Raw genomic sequence first — 20,067 nt, 5'->3', positions numbered from 1 at the left:
AAAGTGTATTTATTTGCGGGCGGGGAGGGGCAGAGAGAGAAGGAGAGACAGAGTCCCAAGCAGGGTCTGGGTCAGCACGGAGCCCGGCGCAGCGCGGGGCTCGATTTCACGAATCGTGAGATCGTGACTGAGCCGAAACCAAGAATCGGATGGTCGACCAGCTGAACTACCCAAGGTGCCCCGTATACACCACATTTTCTTGATCCCTTCATCCCTCGATGGACAACTTAGTTTGCTTCCAGACATTGGCTATTGTGAATACTACTGCAACGGATGTGGGAATGCAGACATTTCTGCAAGATGATGGTTTTGTGGGGAAGACATGTTCTCACACTGATAGCGTCTGACATTTATTCAGTGCTTGCTGTATGCCTGGTATTGTGTTAAGAGCTTTATGGGTCTGTAGTCGTCTAATCTCACGACAGCACTGTGAGGTTGGTATACTCTAGTTACATTTCAGTGATGAGGGAACAGAAACGTAAATAATTTCCTCAAAGCCACGGAGCCACGAAGCTGGTAAACTTGCATTTGAACCCTCCTCTCTTTGACCCGCATAATGAGTGTTCGTGGCATGTCCGGGCTGGACGTTGTAGTTATAGAGACAGCATTTATTTCTGGTGGCTGTGGCGACACGAACTGTGACACTTGATAGGATGTTTTCTTCCTCTGCACCCCCCCCCCCACTTCCCATTCCAAAACTAAGCTAGTTGTGCCACAGCAACAATTCGGTATCAGTTCTTCTAGAGGTAGGGATGGGGGGTAAAGCTCCCCGGAGAAACCTGAGAGAAAGGAAGTTTCCATCACGGGCAGGGGGACTTCGTTACGAAGAGGTGACTCCAAGGAATGCAATTTCCCCAAATGGGACGGGTCCCCCAAACTGACGGAGCCCCCCCCCCCCAATCTGAGGGCGTCAGATGCTTTGGGCCAAGCAGGTCCGGAAACTGACGGAAGGACCCTCAGGCCGCTTCTCCTACCCCACCCCCTACCTTAAATCCACAACTCTAAGTGAGCATAACCATAAAGCCACTAATAAAAACATCTCCACCGGCCCTGTTTACCCAGCTGTGCATCTCAGGATCTGCCGTTGACATTTTTAATACTCTCTCGTTTCTCTGTCTTCCACAGGATTCATTTGAGGCAGCCCACAGGGAGGGGTGTCGCTGAGGAAACAGAATCCAGGCCCCCCAGGCCTCTGACGGAAGGGACTGGAGCATGCTGGGAAAACACATCCACCTGAGGAGCACAAAAGACCCCAGGGGTGGAGGAAGCTGGCCCGAGGCCAACCGGAGGTACCCGAGGGGCTGGGCCCGAGGAGGGGGGTCTGACCGGGGGCTCCGGGGCACTTATGCCCCCAGTGCTAAGGCAAACAGTGATCCCGGGAAGCTTTGGCTGCAGGGAGGACATTGCCCACTGATGTTGGAAGGAAGCAACAGGGGAGGCCCCCCGATATCGGTAAACCTTTTCATAAATTGTAGTGTATCGGGGGGGGGGAGGACCCCATAAAACTTAAAGGTACAGCTTCAGAAAATCACAAAGTGAACACTCGTCCAACCACACCCAGGCCGAGAAACAGGACGTCGCCCGCGCCCCCCAGCAGTCTCCCTTCTGTGCCCCCCGAGCCGCCAGACTTGACCCCTTCCTCGAGGGAACCCCCGTCTTGACTTTTGCCTGGTTCTGTTACTGACACGTGTTCTCCCGCGGCTGGGCTCTCCGGTGCAGAACTGGTCGTGGCTCTGGCCCTGCCGCGGCCGAAGCTGTCCGTGTTTTGTTGGGTGTCATTCCATTGCGCGAGTATGTTACGACGCGTTGAGGGATTCCAGCGTTCGTGGGCATGTGGTGGGTCGCCAGTTTGGGAGTCTTGGCTGTGATTGCACCACGAAGGTTCCTCTCCCTGTCTCACGGTGCATTTACTTCTGTCAGGTCCGTGTGTGGTACTGGGATTGCGGCATCAAAACCTACATATGTCAGACCGTCTTCTACAGTGTTTGCACCGAATTCTGCCCACCCCCCCACCCCCAGCAATGCGTAAGAGCTCCGTTTGCTCCATACCCTTGCCAACACGTGCTATCATCGGTCGTTCTGACTGGCCACCGTTCTAGTAAGTGTGCAGGGGTATCCCATTGTGTCTTAAATCTTTTTCACCGTTTATTTATTTCTTTATGGTCAACGGATTGATTGTGTTTTTATAAAAAAAATTTTTTTTAACATTTATTTATCCTTGAGATGCAGAGAGAGACAGAGTGCGAACGGAGCAGGGAGAGAGGGAGGCACAGAATCCAGAGCGGGCTCCAGGCTCCGAGCTGTCAGCACAGAGCCCGACGCGGGGCTCGAACCTGCAAACGGTGAGACGGCGACCTGAGCCAAAGTCCGAAGTCGGACGCTTAGCCGACTGAGCCACCCAGGCGCCCCTCATTGTGTTTTATTTATTTATTATTATTTTTTTTATTTATTATTTTTTTTAAATTTTTTTTAACGTTTATTTATTTTTGAGACAGAGACAGAGCATGAACGGGGGAGGGGCAGAGAGAGAGGGAGACACAGAATCGGAAACAGGCTCCAGGCTCCGAGCCATCAGCCCAGAGCCCGACGCGGGGCTTGAACTCGCCGACCGCGAAATCGTGACCTGAGCTGAAGTCGGACGCTTAACCGACTGAGCCACCCAGGCGCCCCTCCTCATTGTGTTTTAAACTAGCATTTCAATGACTACTGTTGAGGCGGAAGGCCTTTTCATTTTTATGAAATGCCTGTTCCAGTCTTCTGCCCATTTTCCTATCATGTTATTTCTCTCTCTCACTCTTTCTCCTTTGACTGACTTGTCAAGCTGTCTATATTCTGAAAATGAACTTTTACCAGGTTATAAATGTTACAGGTAACTTTTGACTCTGTGACTTACCTCTTAACGAGGTCTCTTTACAATTAGAAATCTTTAAATTAGACTTTTTTTCACTCATTTTTTTTAAGTAAGCTCCATCCCCCATGTAGGGCTTGAACTCACAACCCTGGGTCGCACACTCTACTGACTGAGCCAGTCAAATGCCCCTAAATTTTATTAGTCTTTTCCTTTAAGGTCGATTTAAAGGAAAAGCAATTGTCCTTTTGCTTAAGAAATTCTTCCCTGGCTGAGTAAAAATTTTTAAAAATTCTCCTACTCCATCTTCTTCAAAGTATCAGGAGATGTCCTTAGAGTTTGGAAGCTAGGTCCAGAACAGGTGGATGAACGAAGAGCTGGTAGTCACAAAAGACAGTGCATGATCACAATAATAAGGGCAGGACAAAGGAATCTTCTAGAAGGGGCTGCCTGCCATTGTTTGGGCTGCTAACATTCTCACTTCATTAGGGATAGGTAGCTCCTCCCCTTTGATAAATTAGTCCTGCCTCCTTTCTTGCATGGAAGTTGCCCATCCTTGTTGCTCCCCATCCTGTCTTAGCTGATTGGTGCAGAGTTGCACATGTGACTTCAGAGGGCCAATGAGAGCACTTCCCTGGGATTTTTCTCAGCCAAAGCAGGAAAAAAAAAACATCCTGTCCTTATTTTGGTGAATCTGTGAGGGGTAAGATGTTCTCCACCCCATGGAAGGAACTGGTTTACAGGACAAGGGAACAGAAATGAAGACAGAATTTTCGAGGGGGCATTTGACTTTTCCTGCTTCTGCTTTTTCCTGAGGCTCCCCATTATGCCTGCCTTTCTTGAGTTGGGTGAGCCTTCCGGTACATTTCCTGTCGTGCCTAAGCTAACTTCAGTTGGGCTTTCTGTCACTTGCAAGCAACCCGAGAGTCTTGACTGATCTGCCATTCATACCTTGACAGTCAAGAAGCATGATGTCATTGATAAACACACAAATTCAGTGAAACCAGTTGGGTTACATCCTTGATCCACTGTTAGAAGTCAACAGTGTCCTTTGGAAAGTCATGTAATCTCTCAGTGCCTGAGCTTTCTCCTCAATAAAATAGAGGGTAATAATGGGAAATCTTTGTGGCTCCCCCTCAATGCGGTTTTAAACGTACAACTTTGCTTTAAAAAATAGCCTTAATAATAGTCATAGTCCCTGGCTCATGGGGCTGTTGTGAGGATGATTCAGATGCTGGAGGTAAAGGTCCTAACATGTTCACTGGCACATGGTCCACATTCACTAGGTGGAATCCCACTATTACCAAGAACGTGCTAGGTCCAAGTCAAGGGCAAGGGTAACTGCGAGTTTGTACACGTGCTTTGACAAACCATCTCAATTAGAAATTCCTGTCCTGCATTCTATGGATTTTAGAGGGATTCGTGGATGTGAATCCACTTCAAGAGACCATGAAGCCCGTGAAATGATACGTGGAAATTTGTATCTACTTCATTTGGTAGAAGGCATGTGGCTTTTATCAACGTTTCAAAGTCATCAGAAATCTCTCCCTGCCTCGTAGCTGACTCCCCATGTCCTGGAGCAGTCCATTTACATCCAGCCCTCAGCTGCTTCTCAACCTCTCTGTTCCATGACACCCCGTATCTGTGGCATTCTTTTTCTAAGTGTATTTCCTTAAGAGAGAGAAAGAGAGAATCCCGAGCAGGCTCCACACTGCCAGCGAGGAGCCCGACGCGGACCTCGAGCTCACCAACTGCGAGATCACGACCTGCGCCAAAGTGGGATGCTTCACCGACTGAGCCGCTCAGGAACCGTGGTATCCGTAGCATTTCTACAGAGCTTTGCGTAAGGACATCCCTTGGCTTTCACCTTGATGTATCAGCCTGTCTTTTCAATCCATTCCTTTCTATGCTTCTTCATCACCATCCTTCTTCCTTTATTTCTGAAAGCGACAGAAGCTAATATCTACCGGGGGCGTGGTCCTGCGTGCCAGACTCTTTGGAGTATGCGCCTCACTCAGGTATGCCCACAGGGCAATACAGCACAATATTCGCCAAAGAATATCATCCCATATCGTAGGGGAGAAAACTGAGGCACACTAAGCATGCCTTTTCAATACGTGATGCTGGGAACATGGGATGGCCGCGTGCCAACGCATGAAGTTGGACCCTTATCCTGCACCACGTACAAAAATCAACTCAAAGTGGATTAAAGACTTAAACATAAGCCCTGAAACTGTAAGACTCCCAGAAGAGAACACAGGAGAGAAACGTCTTGATGTTGGCCTTGGCAATGCTTTCTTGGATGTAACCACAAAAGCACAGACAGCGATAGGAAAAACAGACAATAGCCTACATCCAACTAAAAAGCTTCTTGCCCCCCCCCCGCTCCCGCGGGGGACATGGTCCACAAAATGAAAAGGCAGCCCACAGAACGGGAGAAAATATGTGCAAACCGTATATCGGATATCCAGAATATATAAGGAACTCCATTACAGTAAAACAAAGAACTCCATTTAAAAAGAGCCAAAAGAACCGAAGAGACCTTTCTCCAAAAGAGACGCACATGTGGCCAAACGGCTACACGGGCAAGTGCTCCGCGTCACCAATCGTCAGGGCCGTGCAAATCACGTAGGGGGAGGAGATACCAGCTCGCACGGGTTAGGGTGGCTATTAATTAAAAGCAAACAAACAAAAACAACAAAACCCCAACCAAACTCGAGGTAACAGGGGTCAGCGAGGACGTGGAGAAAGGGGACCCCTCGTGCACGGTTGGTGGGAATGGGTATTGGGGCCGCCACGGTGGGAAAACAGGATGGAGGGTCCTCAAAAAGTAAAGATAGGACTACCCTGTGACCCAGCAGCCCTACTCGTGGGTATGTCTCCAAAGAAGTGGAAATCAGGACCTCGAAGGGATTATCTGGACTCCCACGTCCCCTGCAGAAGTATCCACCACGGCCAAGACCCGGAAGCAACCTGAATGTCCATCAGTGGCTGAGGGAGGGGATAAAGGGAATGTGGTAGTCACGTGCAGTGAAGATTCTTCAGCCTTAAAAAGAAGGAAACCCTGGGGCGCCTGGGTGGCTCGGTCGGTGAAGCGGCCGACTTCGGCTCAGGTCATGATCTTGCGGTCCGTGAGTTTGAGCCCCGCGTCGGGCTCTGTGCTGACAGCTCGGAGCCTGGAGCCTGCTTCGGATTCTGTGTCTCCCTCTCTCTGCCCCTCCCCCACTCGTGCTCTCTGTCTCTCTCTCTCTCTCTCAAAAATAAATAAAATGTAAAAAAAAATTTTTTTTTAATCTTAAATATCATCTAATAAGATCCCTGGTTGGAGTATCTTATGTGCCTACGCAGGATACTTCTGTTAAAGCGAGTAATTTTGTATTATGTGTGTGGGAGTGGGTATTTTCACATATTTTGCCTTTTCAGACCCTGTGACATTAGCTGCCTAGGCTCTGTGTACTTTTGAGTTGGCAATCTCCTTCTTAGGTCTTGTTTTCCATAAATTAGATTGTATTTTAAAAAAAAATTACTTGCCATTCCAAAGAGAGAGGGAGAGAGAGAGAGTCTTAAGTGACTAACAGACGAGAGAGTCTAAAGGTCTCCTTCTGCCAAAAACCAAATAGGAATTCGCCAAGGGAAGAATAGGGAAAAGGGTATTCTAAGTCAAGGGAACAGCACATTCAAAGGCCCTAAGGCAGAAAAGAGTTCAACTGAAGAGCTCTCAAAAGCTCAGTGTGGCCCGAGCTCAGAGACTGGGGGGAGGGGGGTGGGGCGTGGGTTGGGGCAGCGTTAGGGAAGGTTACATGAGCCAAAACTGGGCTGCACTGGAAATCTGAGATCGAATCCTAAGGGTCACCCTTGTGCTTGGAGCAGACGTGTGACACAATAACAGGTGCACCTTTGCCTTCAGCAAAAATGTCAGAGCTCGGGATGGAGAGGGGCAGATGATGAGCCAAGAGTTCAGTTCAGATCCACTGGCCTTGACGTGTGCCCATGACCCTTAGCTCTTGGCGTTAGGCTTACGAGGACAGTAGAGACAGTCCGAGTGTGGCTACTTCCTGAAGGAAGGTCCCTACTTTGAGTGGACGTCTGCTGAGGGCGGGGCCAGAAAAGTGAGAAGTCATCATGAAACTCACACGCTTCTTTTTTTTTTTTTAATTTTTTACTGTTTTTATTTATATTGGAGAGAGAGGCAGACAGACAGACAGAGCATGAGCAGGGGAGGGGCAGACCGAAAGCGAGGGAGACACAGAATCCAAAGCAGGCTCCAGGCTCTGCGCTGTCGGCACAGAGCCCGACGCGGGGCTCGAACCCACAAACTGCGAGATCGTGACCTGAGCCGAAGTCAGACGGTTAACGGGCTGAGCCACCCAGGTGCCCCGAGACTCACATTCTTCTGAAAGAAGCCAGACTGCACTTATATATCTTGCTTCATCTCTTCCCACACGGAGCTGTGGGCATTTAATAACGTATCAGGCATTCACCAAACTCAGGGATTTCCTGGGTAGCAGGCACCTGATTCTCTGGTTCTTGCGTGGAGTGGGGTGGGTCTGGGTACAAACATCCCAGCGCCCCTCTCCGGGGTCCCGTGGTATAAAGTTGGAAGCCACGGAACCAAGGGGAGGGGGCAGGCTGAGGTTTGGAAGGAAGGGACCTTCCTCACCTATTTACCGCTTACGTGACCGGGCACATTCCAAACGCATAGTTGTTACGCGTGCAAGGTGGTCAGGCCTTCACCTCTGTGGGTTTCGTCCTTACCGAGATAGGTTTTCAGATACATCTGTACACGCACGCGGTGAAAACAGCCAGAGACAACACCTGACCAGACAGGTGGCGGCCGAATTTGGCCCATGCGCTGCCCTGGCCAACTCCTATCTGGTTTATAACTCAAGGCCCTCAGGCTTCGGTTAATTCTGGGATAGTCTGGTGGCCTAGAGTACGAAGCAGCCTTGACTTTGAGACATCAGCACCGCCCTACGAGGAGCGGGTTTTGGGAACCCCCACCAGAATACACCCCAGCCTGGTTCCGGTGCCTTTCCCCCTGTGCTCCTTGGGTTTCTTTCTGTCGGAGGATGTGATTTCCGGATGGCTTAGAGTTTTCCTCTAGAAACGTGCCAACGACGACGGAGCGTTCTCTCAGGGTGAGAATGATGTCCCCCGGGTCCTGGCATGGTAACGGGGATACACGAAGCATTCACCTCATTACGAATGATTCGCCTCCGTGTGGGGCAAGGATGTTGAGCCCTGGCCCGGGATCTCTGCTGTAGGAGGACTTAAGAAAAATCTCGATGATAAAATGCTTGCCTGGAAGATCCTACATGTAGGTGTGGGGGTGGGGGTGGAGAAGAAACATCCTTGTTCTCAAAGGTGAGCCTCTGGGCGCTCACAACCCTAGTGAGGAGTGTTTGGTTATCGGTCAGCTGAGAGAACACAAGTCCCTTATCCTGATAATGCCTCTCTGGCCTTTGGAACCATGCGTAAACAGCTCTAATGTTTCCTGGGGCTTCTGTTGTTGCTTTTCCTGAAAGCAAGTGAGTCCTAAACCTAGATGTGTATTTTTTTTTTCTTCTCCTTTAGTCCCTGGAAGCTTGGATCTGGGGAGATTTGTTTGGCGACCTGTCTCTGGGTGGGTGGGTGGGGGGGGGTGCTGGGTAGCCTCCAGGGCTCAGACCGGCTTCAGGGAAACACAGGTCAGCAGGTGGGATGAATTTCGCACAGAAGCAGCCCAGCAGGGAGGGAGGGAGCAGCGGATTTGAACTTGGATGGGTCAGGACCTTGCATGGGCACAGATAACGAAGGCGACCGCCCACGGCTTCGGAGCCCTTCCGAGGGCCGACATCAGTCTAAGCATCTGGCATCTGTCTAGTCTTACTTTATAGAGGATGCAGCTGAGGCACAGAGAAGGTCAGTAACAGGTGCAAAGTCCCCCAGCTCGGGCGGTGGGAGAACCGCAACTGGAAACCCGAGCCGGGGCTTGTAACCACCGGGCTCAGGTCGCCCCGGGGTATCTGCTTAGTGCTTGTCCGGCCTCTTGCCTCACTCTTGCAGGGACCTCTTGGGAACCTCGTGCTAACTTCACTCCCGCTGCAGTGGGCAACCTGGGAGAGCTCGTGCCCCGGAAAGGGAACCCCCGCCCCGGGTTTGTCCCCCTCTTCCTTAAAAACAATTCCCTGCCCTACGCCTCTGGTTTCCGACCTTGGCTTTGCTGCACGCCGCAGGACCTCCCCTGACGCGCTAACCACGCTTCAGGCGGATTCGACCTTCTGAAATCCTCTTTTGGTGAAATCTCTACTCTGTCTTCCCAGCCCGGTCCCCCTGCGAAGTCGGCCAGGACAGTGACTCAGAGCCCGAAGCCACGGCCTCCACAGATAACATGCAAATAAGTACGTGTGGCTGTGTTCAGATAAAAAGGGAAGAGAGGGCCAGATTTGCCCTGGGGGGGGGGGGGGGCGTCGTGCGCTGACCCCTGGTCGTCCGTGGCCCTTCCCCGCCGATCAGTCAACGTCTATTAAATGAACGAGCCAACCTCCACCGCGAAAGAAACCAGCTCGTGGCGAGCAGTCACGTACCGATCGCTGCAGAGCTCAACACGCTTGTTCAGAATGACGTAGATCACTTAGGAGAGCCCGCGCCTATTAATGGTGGGCGAGGAAGGGAGTAAATGAATGAGTGGATAGAAGCCACAGTCCCGATGGTGTCGCCTCCCCGGCACCCATTTGTGTTCCGAGGAAAGGTGTTTTGTTCCTGTGGTCTTCGTCGGGCACCAAAGCCTCCCCAGACGCGGGGGGATAAACCAACCGTTTTATTTGGCAACATTGTGTGAGTCAGGGTTTGGTCTGAGGACGATGCTGATAACAGATATCTGCTCGGGGTCATCTGATGTCTTAACTGGGCAGAGTCTAATGGCTGGGAGTGACTCTACAGGTGGGGAGCCGGGCTCCTTTAGAAATGCCTTCGCTGGGCATTGCGGCCCGGGCTTCCTCACAGGCTGGTGGCCTCAGGGCTGGCTGGACCTCCTGTGTGGGCTCTTGGGGTCCCAGCGTGAGCGTCCCAGGGGGCCAGCTGGATCGCTCGGAGACCCAAGCTCTGAAGCCGCACGGTTTCACTTCCGCCACGCTCCGTTGGAACTCCGTTGGCCAAAAGCACGCACAACCCACCAAGATTCAGAGTGGGGGGCGGCTCAGACCCCACTGCCGGAAGGGACCGTGGCAAGGCCGCACGGTCGAAGAGCATACGGGATGGGGTGCCTGGGTGGCTCAGTCGCTTAAGCGTCCTACTCTGGATTTCGAGTTGGGTCCTGATCTCACTGTTCGTGAGATCGAGCCCCACGCTGGGCTCCACGCCGACAGTTCAGAGCCTGCTTGGGATTCTCTCTCTCCCCCTCTCTCTCTGCCCCTCCCCTGCTCACGTGCGCATACGCTCTCTCTCTCTCTCTCTCTCTCTCTCATAATAAATAAAAATAAGCTCAAAAAAAAAAGGAGCACATGGGATACGAGGTATCGCCATGGTCTCATTGGAAAGTATAACCTACCGTTCAACTTCAACCAAATAAGTTGGTCTGGGAGGGAGTTTCTGGCTCTGGAGACAGATCTGTTTCAGCACTCCTGGAATCAAAGTCTTAAGACCACCTTCTGGAGAAACCATCTGTACCACAGCTCCGTCCAGCGTGAGATCGTCCCACCGAGACTCACAAAGGGGTAAAAGGCGCAGCAGGTAGCAAAATGGCCGCCCAAATATGGCCGAGTGGTAACCCCTGCCACAGGGCCCCGGGGCTCCCTGACATACAAGGGCCCTTGTAATGCGCCCGTCTCGAGATGGGCGATGATCAGAGGGAGGCAGGAGTGTCAGAGTCAGAGAAGGGAAGGTGTTGGCAGAAGCAGATCACAAAGGCTCCCTCTCCAACAATGGCACAGTTAGCTTTGATGATGAGGACGGAGCCTGGAGCCCCGGAATGCAGGTGGCCTGCGGGGGCTGGAAAAGGCACACAATAGACCCCCCCCCCCACCCCGGGGGCACCCAGAAGGGACACAGCGCTGTCCTGATTCTTAGATCAGTGAGACCCGCGCTCCGACTTCTGCCTTCCAGAACCTTCTGCTGCCTTTGATTCTCGAACTTTCTCCTTGCGGCTGCCCTCGGAACTCTGCGGACGGGCTGTTCCCTCGGAGGCAGCCCGAACCTGGAAGCTGGTTGCAATGGCTTCTGAAGCTCTACCCAAGATGGCCTCGATATTTAGGAGAGAATGTTTCACACGAGAAGATATTGGGAAGGGCCTGTCTGTGCTTCCTCATCGAAGTGCTTCAAAGCCTTGCTGCTCAAAGTGTGGTCCCCAGACCGGAAGCTGCGTATCTTCTGGGCAAACCAGCAGGGGATACAGAGAATCTCAAGGCCCGGCCCACACACACCAAGTCAGGGGTCTGCATGGTCGAAAGATGCCCAGGAGACTGATGTGTGCGCTAAAGTTTGTGATGTGCCGTTTTAGAGATTTGACGGCACGGGCCCAGCTCTCCAGAAGTCCTCAGAGAGAGCATGGGATGGTCGTTTCCTTTTTAATTTTCTTTATGGTTTATTCATGTTTTGACAGAGAGAGAGACAGACAGACAGAGCATGAGCGGGGGAGGGGCAGAGTGAGAGAGAGAGACGGAGGGAGACACTGAATCCAAAGCAGGCCCCGGCCTCCGAGCTGTCCGCACAGAGCCCGACGCGGGGCTCGAACCCACGAACCGCGAGATCGTGACCTGAGCCGAAGTCGGACGCTCAACCGACTGAGCCCCCCAGGCGCCCCTGTCTTTCCCTTTTTAAAAATAACCGGAGGTGGGTCCGAGTGTGAGCAGGCAGGCAAAAGCAGAATGCGTGTCCCCCGGTCACCAGTGCTGGGGGTCTGATTCGTGACGCCCGTGAGGCTCAGCAGTCACTTGATGTTGTTTCCAGGCCGAGCAGAAACCACACACCTGTGTTTTCTCCAGCAAACACGTACAGAGAGAAGTTCACGGTGTTCTAGGAAAGGAGCCGGAGCAAGGCTCCCTCAAAAGGGTGGATGAACAACAGAATACTCGTGTTTCCTTCAAAACGGTCCTAATTTGATTTCTGTGCAGTGTCGCCTGGGGACATCACAGGCACTCAGAAGCTCAGAAGCTGATTTGTTTTTTTGTTTTGTTTTGTTTTTTTAAGTCCTACAAGGTGGCTGCTTCTGTCCAAGTTCTCCCTGAGGAAAGCCACACCGATGCCGTGTTTGTGAGTCTAGGAACACACACGTGGAGCGTGTGAAGGAAGGAGGCGGCGGGCGAGAGGAAGGGGGACAGCCTGGGGGACTTCTCAGACCAACACCCGTTGCTTAGGACCTCGGCAAGACTCTGCTTTGATTCCAGACCCAATGCGTGTCCATTTCGGAAATGGATTCGGGCTGAAAACGAGAGAGAGGAGGTGTGAGGGATCCACGCGGGAATTCTTGAGACTGAGAAACTGCCAGCATCATGAAAGAAAAGGGGGGGGGGGCGGGGATCCTTCCTGTGTCTCGGGAGGAAGATTGCTCTCATGTTCCATTTTCCCATTTCCTTCAGCGACACTGCGGGCAAGTAGGAGATTTGGATACTCAGGGCTGAGAGTTGCGTGTAGCATTTTCGTTAAAGACGTGTGGAAACTGGACAGTTGGATCGTTGGCATTGGGTTTTCTCTAACGGGGTTAAGACCCTGTCGGGGACCGTTATTCCGCCTGGTCTGTAATTATTCAAAGTAACGAGAGAAGGACGCTTTGATTTGGAATTATTTGAAAAATGGACTATTTTAAACAACACGCGGCACACAATCAACGTCGGGTTTGACCTCACCGATTACGCAACCAACCAAGCCAATTGACCACAAAGCCCGGTATGTAAATACACAGACTCTTCGAGACGCCAGGGTTATGAATAAGTGGAGAGACACAGACGAGTGGCAGACAGACTCTGAGCGTCTCTCCAAGGCGCTGGGCTGAAGGACTTACACGCATTTTCTCCTGTGCCGCTCAACAGCTTCTCACAGTGCGTGCGATGTCGTGCTCCGATTTGGCCGACGAGCCGCCCTACGGTGAGCTGAAGCCCATCTGTCGGGGTTCGCAGGGAAGCTGGGGCTCGGGTCAAACCAAATCTGAGTTCCTCTCCCCGAATTCCCGCCACAAACCCTCGGGGTGGTGGTGGTGACCCATTTTCCGGATAAAGAAACTGAGAATCGGTGACGGAGTCACTCAGCCGTCACGTGGCAGGGTCTGGCTTCCACCTGAGTACTCTCTGATCTCAGCGCTAGACCTTGTCGTGGGCTGAGGTTGTCCTCTTGAGGAAAGCCCTTTGTGCTGATGAAACAGTTCCCTATCTTGACCAGGATGCCGGTTACATAAATGCACGCATGGGATAACATTTCGCGGACTTCTGTATACACCACACAGGCACACACACGTACGTGTGAGAATTGGCCAAATCTAAATAAGGTCTGGACCCGACTTACTAAGCCCTGTGGCCGATTTCCTGTTCTTGACAATATATTATGGTTCTGTGAGATATTATCATGGAGGGGGAAGCTCCGTGAAGAGTAAAGAACTCTCTGTACTATTTTGCAACTTCTGACGAGTCTGACCAGGAAACCAAAGAACGGCCTTCAAATTCTTTGATGCTTCTCCAGTGGAAAGATGGGATCTCTGTTTCCTCCCGTTGAATCTGGGAAGGCTCTATAATGACATATGGAATCGGGGGTGGGGGTGCGCAGGCCAGATCGCAGGCTCGAATCTCGAGAACCTGGAAGCCTCCCTGCCTCCGTCTCCCTGCACTGGATCTAGAAGTCCTGAGCCACGGGTGTGGCCATTCTAGTCAATGAGCCCGGATGAACCCGGCCTTCCATCGGTCCCTGCTAAACTGCCAGCCCCAGGGGAGTAAAGCTCCAGACCAGCCCATTCTCCGGCTGATGAGCACCGAGTGACGTCCATCAACACCACGCAGGGCAGAAAAATGCCCGGCTGAGCCCTGCTGAAGTTCTTGACTCACAGTAGCCAGGCTTATCGCGGGGGATCAGTCTGTGATGTCTAAAAATGTTGAATCGCTCTCACGTACACCTGAAACTAATAGGGTACACTGTGTCAATTACACTTCAAAAAAAAAAAAAAAAAAGTTCCTGAACCATGAAATCGTGAGACATAGGAAAATATGGTTGGAAGCCTCTGAGTTGTGGGCAGTTTGCTATGTAGTAACAGAAAATAAGATAGACTCTTCTTAGTCAAAAAAAAAAAAAAAAAGGCGAGGCTGATGAAAAGTAGCTCGATGTGTGGCATTAGATGACGCGTATAGTAGGCATGTTCCTTCCCCTCTGTTGGCCTCAAGAACACTGGCTTCACCTGGGGGCGCCTGGGTGGCTCAGTCGGTTGAGGGTCCGACCTCAGCTCAGGTCATGGTCTCGCAGTTCGTGGGTTCGAGCCCGCGTCGGGCTCTGTGCTAACAAACAGCTCGGAGCCTGGCACTTGCTTCGGATTCTGTCTCTCTCTCTCTCTCTCTCTCTCTCTCTCTCTGTTTCCCCCTTCCCTGCTCATGCTCTGCCTCTCTCTGTCTCTCAAAAGTAAATAAATGTTAAAAAAATTAAAAAAAAAAAAAACTGGCTTCACCTTGAACATCGCCTCCTCCAGGAAGCCTCCCCCGATGTTATAGTCTGGATTAGATGCCTCCTTGTGTTCTTCCCCTTCTCCCCCCGGGGTCAGCAGGCATGAGAAGTATCCTGATGCTGTGCTGTGTTTATTTCTCTCTCCCTCCCACCAGACAGCGAATTCCATGAAGTCAAAGACGGATTTTGTCTAAGTCATCACTGCTCCACTCTGCCTAGGACATGACCTTCAGGAGGTGGTTGGGGAATGAATAAATAAAGAGGCAGGTGCCCTCCAGGGTCCTGCTCAGCTCTGGCCTCCTACGGTTCTTCATCCCTGGAGCTTTGGGGCAGGTGAGAAAGATCCAGGTGTCTCCACCTCGCAGGCACCAGCTTTCTCTCTGGGACTCCCAAGATCCTAAGTCCACATATCCATCTGCTGGGCAATAGCTCAGAAGCAGCAGGAGCTGGGAAGGCAGAGAGATGAGAGGTGTGCCCGCCAGTCCCCCACCAAGCCGGCGTCACCCTGCTTTGGTTATTTTCTTGCTCAGCTGCTTTAGCCAGAGGGGGGCCATCACCACAGGCTCCTGCCTCCCCAGTCATCTCCGTGGGAGGTCTCCAGTCCCTCCCAATGTTTGCCTTTACATCTGCCTCTATTCTCATTTAGGCTCTGCCGGGGTGGGGGGGGGGGGGATCTGGCTCCTCCCGGGCTGCCCTTGACAATCCCAATCACAGCGACACAACAAATATTTACTGAGCATTACTCTCCCAACAATGCTCTGGGCTGGACCAGGCGTCAACCTCCGGGGGCTGAAGATCTCAGTGGGGTGATTATCTGCTGGAAGCGGGGGGATGGTGAAAGAAAACCGAGCCACGGGCATGCTCCTGAGAAAGTGCCAGCAGCCAGGGGCTTGCGAGAGCCGATTGATAAGCATTTAGGAATTTCGTGAGCCACTTGTCAAACCATCAGTGGCTTGAGATTGGCCACGGTGGGAGCATATATATCGAGAAAGTCAGCACACGCTAGAATCCAGCACCCTGACACCAAATTCACCTCCCCTTTCTGAGGCTCTTTCCCTATCTGAAAAACAGGAATAAAAATCCTTATCTTGAGCCATTTCCCAAGTATTGACGCAGAATGGAGCTTGGCACATAGCAGGTGCTCAGGAATTACTAGTTCCCTCTCCAGCCCTCTCTCTCCTTCCTGAACTAATATTGAAAGTAAACAACGGGTTCAGTTTTCCTTTGGATTTATGGGTTGGTGAATAAATGTCACTGAGCAGGAAAAGAATACACATTTTAGGGTGAAGCATGGGACTGTTTCCTAGGGACTGTTTTCAGCTTTCCCAGGAGAGATCTTAAAACTTTTCAGGAGCTTCTGTCACCTCGGCATTGATAAGGGGGCAGAAGGATAAAATCGGGGAGAGAGATTGAGGGGGTCAACATTTGAGGGGCTGGGTGGTTTTGCAAGTCGCCCCGTCCGGGACAAGGGTGTGCCCGTGGTACTTCTGTTTGGTCACTCAAGCATTCACTCAAAATATATTTATCGTGTATCCCAATAGGCCAGCCAATTTCTGTGCGAGACTCTGGGTCTGCAGCTATGAACAAATGTTTTCCCTGCCTTTATGGAACCTAACGGGTTATTGGTGAATACAATCATCAAGGCAAGTGAAGAGAAGGGCACAGGTGTAATTTAAGGGAAATGCAGGTTACCGTGTGGGCATGTAAGGGGTGGGGAGGGATTTCAGTTGGAAGTTTCAAGCTTCTCTAAAGAAGTGACATGTAAGCAAAGATCTGAGGGGACATGGTTTTGTTTTGTTTTGTTTTGTTTTGTTTTGTTTTTCAGGCTAGGGGAAGAATATGGCCGACTCCAGGATGGCCCCCATGATCCCTGCTCCTGGTGTCTGTGCCCTTGAGGGTGGGCAGGACGGGTGACTTTCTCCATAGCTTAAGGCAAAAGCAATGCAATGTCCTTTCCATTATTATATTATGTAAGACTGTAACTTCTGTCTTGGAAGCCGACCCTTTCTTTTGCTGTCTTAGCTTACGTGCGCAGATGAGAGGGCCGTGCTGGAGAGTTCCACGTGATAGGGAATTGAAAGCAGCCTCCAGCCAATAGCCAGCCAGGAACTGAGGCTCTCAGTCCAACAGCCCATGAGGAGCTGAATCCTGTAAACAGCCCAGTGGGCTTGGAACGGTGCTCTTCCCTCGTTGAGCTTTCAGATGAGACCTCAGCCCTGAGTGAGAAGTTGGTTGTAGCTACGTGGGACACCCAAAGCAGAGGACCCAGCTAAGCCAGGCTCAGACCCTTGATCCACAGAGACTGGGAGATAATAAATGTATTTTGACCCTAAGCCACTAAGTTCGTGATTAATTTGTTATACGGCATAGCGCCCTGATATGAAGAGGGAACAGGAATTTATTCCAGGCAGGCAGAAGGGGGTGAAATAAAGACAGTCCGAGCGCTGGAGGAAGGACAAGCATGTTGGTGTGACCGCAGTGAACATGAGAGCAAGAGTGTGCTGAGCTGTGAAGCAGGAAGGTTAGCCCAGGCCACGTCCCACAGGCCCACGGAAGCCACGGAACAGATTCTGGCACTTATCCTGGGAACTCTGGGGAGTCAGTGAAAATTTCGCAACGGTGACCTTGATGAAATCTGCCTTTGAGAGCGCCACTCTGGTTGCAGTGGAGAATGGAACGGAGGGGGGCACAGGTAGATGTGGGGAGACCCCTTGGATGACTAAGAAACATGCCACGGTGGCTTGGGCCCAGAGTTGATGGTCGACTCACAGAGAAGCGGACACTTTCAAGAGCTATTTTGGAGGTGGGAGGGCCGGGGTTTGATGACAGAGTGGACACAGGGAGAACGAGAAGTAGAATCATCTGTCGAAATGGAGAAAAAGGTTTACGGTTAGAGTTATTTTTAAGGGAACCAGAACATTCTGGATGAGTCTGGGAAGATTCGAAACGGCAGCGGAAATCAGTCTTTTGATCCCAGCTTCTGTCTGGGTCATTCTGACCTCCCCTGAGCAAGGCAGTTGAGGATTTGCCTGGCTACTGAGCACGATTAACACACTATGTAGACATTTGATTAGCGTGTGAAGAACGACTGGCTGTAGAATAAATCTCCATGTCATTTTATTGCTGCTAATTATTTCATCTGAAAACACTCAAGAGTGTGGCTGCACATTTATCGGAGGAAAGTTATTTATGTCCCTGGGGATAGAGCCAGAGCTCAAAACGATATGGATTTATTGTGAATGTATGAAGTCCTTTACCATCCCGTTGTAGACTTGAGAGATGGAATATTGCAAGATGTGAGCGTGGGGGGGACCATGAAATTAAGTGGGCTTGTTCTATTTAGGGGGGGGCATTAATTCATTCTCTCTTCATTTATGCATCCACGCTGTCTTTTCCTTCTTACATAGAAATCACTTGGAAAAGCTTTGAGGATCATCCCAGAACGTCGCCTAACTTTTCCGTGCCTTGGTTTCCTCCCGTGTGAGGGTTGGAATGCCACACATCAGTCTGGACCCAACTCTTGATGGAGCCAAGGCTGATCTCCTACAGAACACAAGCCTCAGGAAGGCAGGCATGTGGGCAACGTCTTCACGGCTGTGTCCCCGGTGACTTAGGAAACTGCCTAGCTCGCTATTTATTTGCTGAATAAATAAATGACATATGTATACAGCGTATGATGGCCCTTAGAAAATGGCGGCCCCCTTCTTTCTTTTCTTCTTTGCTCTTCCTCCCTGCTCTGTTCCGTTCCCCCTCTTTTTCACCCTTCTCCTCCAGTATCTGCTCTTGGGTTTGGGAAGAAGAAACCAGAAAGCAGCTCTCACTACTGGGTTTCGGATTTGCTGTTGGCTTGTCCAGCCTGTGTATCATCACGTTTCTTTCTTTCCGTAAGATCAGGGGGATCATGACTTCTGGGGAGAACTGGTTAAACTCAGCAGTAGAAACCAGTGCTATGGGGGGTGGCCCGGTTCAGTTCTTCCTTTGAAAGGATATTTATATTTTGGGAGGTGGTTGCTGAGTGTGACAGTTGTTCCTTGGTTCAGATGTTATTTGCCTCAACTCATGGAAAATGCGAAGTGACCTGAGAATTGAGAGGGTGAGCAGGCTAGACTTTCATTTTGCTGCTTCTCAAGATGGGACACATAGAACTTCATTTATCCACCCATATGCATCCATTCATCCCTGCGTCCATCTGTCCATCCACTTAGCCATCTACTGTACCGTCCGTCTATCCATCCATCCATCCATCCACCCACTCATTCCTCATTCACTCCCTCCCTCCCTCCCTCCCTCCCTCGCGAGTTCATCCATTTTTCCATTTAAGGGACATTTGTGGCGCATCTGCTCTATAATCGGCTTCGTGCTATGACCTAGACCACCCCACAGTGATGAAAATGGATATAGGTTCTTCCCCAAAGGAGCTCACCGTTTAGCGCAGGTAATTCACAGGCTCTCGCGGAGTAGAAAATTCTGCGCGAAAAAGATGGCAAAGCTTTCTGGCACGTGATTTTACTCAATAGTAAGTAGGGGAAACACTGTTTTTATTGTAAAGGAGATTGGCAATGAGCTTTTGAAGACAATGGGGGTGAAACTCCCTCACTGGATATTAATCGACGAATACTGAGTGTGTCCCTTCTACGTGCAGAGGTCTCTGTCGGGCATTGTGACGTGGGGAGAATGGCAGGCATACGTGAGCATCTCAGCTCATGCTTCCTCCTCAGAACTGTCCCTCCCTCCCACCCTTTCTGAAGCAGTAAACTGAGGCAGGCCTGCCTGCGTTAGGGGCCCTGTGACCCTTATCTGATTCGTCCAAGTGTAGTCCAGAGGCACAATCAACCCAATTCTTCACGTTGGGGAATTGATCCAAGAAGCATGAGTCTAAGGGGGGAGGGGCAGTCTGGTCTCCAGGGTTGGGACCAGAGCCCCCTGATTGCAGAAGGAGCTGCTCGAGTCTTTAAACACAGCTGGTGGTCAGAGGGAGAGAACCCAAGGTAGCATACAGCAGAGATGGGCTGTATGTGTCCCTAGAGAGAGGGGCTGGGGGCCCGTGGGGCTGGGCTTTCCTTCTTCAAGTCGACTTTGTTGAGATTCTCCTGATTTTCATAATCCCCTTTTGTGTTAGCTAACTTGTCTGGGTATCTACTTCTTAGCATCCTCATGAAATATAGGAAAAGTGATCAAAAAAAAAAAATTCTAGGAACACGATTCCTGCCCTCGATGAGCTTACTAGCTAAACAAAATGATGCCAGTAATCGCAACAGTAATGGCTAGCACGCTCTGAACTCATGCTATGTAGACCACGTCCCTTGCAGGATCACAGCTGAGCCTCACAGCCCTCTGTAGTACCCAGGGTTGTCACTGGCATCGGGTTAATTAGGGACCCGGACTTAGGGAGACCCGGCTACTGCCCTGCAGCCCACACCATTAGCCACTGATGGAGTCCGGTGTGGATGTGGGCAGTCTGTCCCGGAGCCCTCTCTCTTACCCGATACGCTTTGCTGACCACGTGGAGAAAGAAGGGAGGCGGGACCAGAGAGGATGAGGTGAGCGGCCGATGAATGAGAGGCCCTCTAGTTAATCAGAGGAGAGGAAATGTGACCGTGGGCTGC

The 20,067-nt window shown here is 51.1% G+C and overlaps 1 long non-coding RNA gene across 2 annotated transcripts; it reads left to right on the top strand.

Moving 5' to 3' along the window:
- The first annotated feature begins 11,884 nt into the window (after positions 1-11,884).
- LOC125149599 (uncharacterized) lies at positions 11,885-18,216 on the top strand. Of its 2 annotated transcripts, none has more exons than XR_007145978.1 (3): positions 11,885-12,907; positions 14,617-14,794; positions 17,869-18,216. It is a non-coding gene; the product is annotated as an uncharacterized LOC125149599 (long non-coding RNA). The 2 variants fall into 2 exon arrangements; XR_007145977.1 differs by lacking the exon at positions 17,869-18,216 and adding an exon at positions 16,003-16,142.
- The last annotated feature ends 1,851 nt before the right edge of the window (positions 18,217-20,067 follow it).

This window comes from Prionailurus viverrinus, chromosome D3 (genome assembly GCF_022837055.1).
Source record: "Prionailurus viverrinus isolate Anna chromosome D3, UM_Priviv_1.0, whole genome shotgun sequence".
NCBI lineage: Eukaryota > Metazoa > Chordata > Mammalia > Carnivora > Felidae > Prionailurus > Prionailurus viverrinus.
This window is presented reverse-complemented; position numbering and strand designations above follow the sequence as displayed.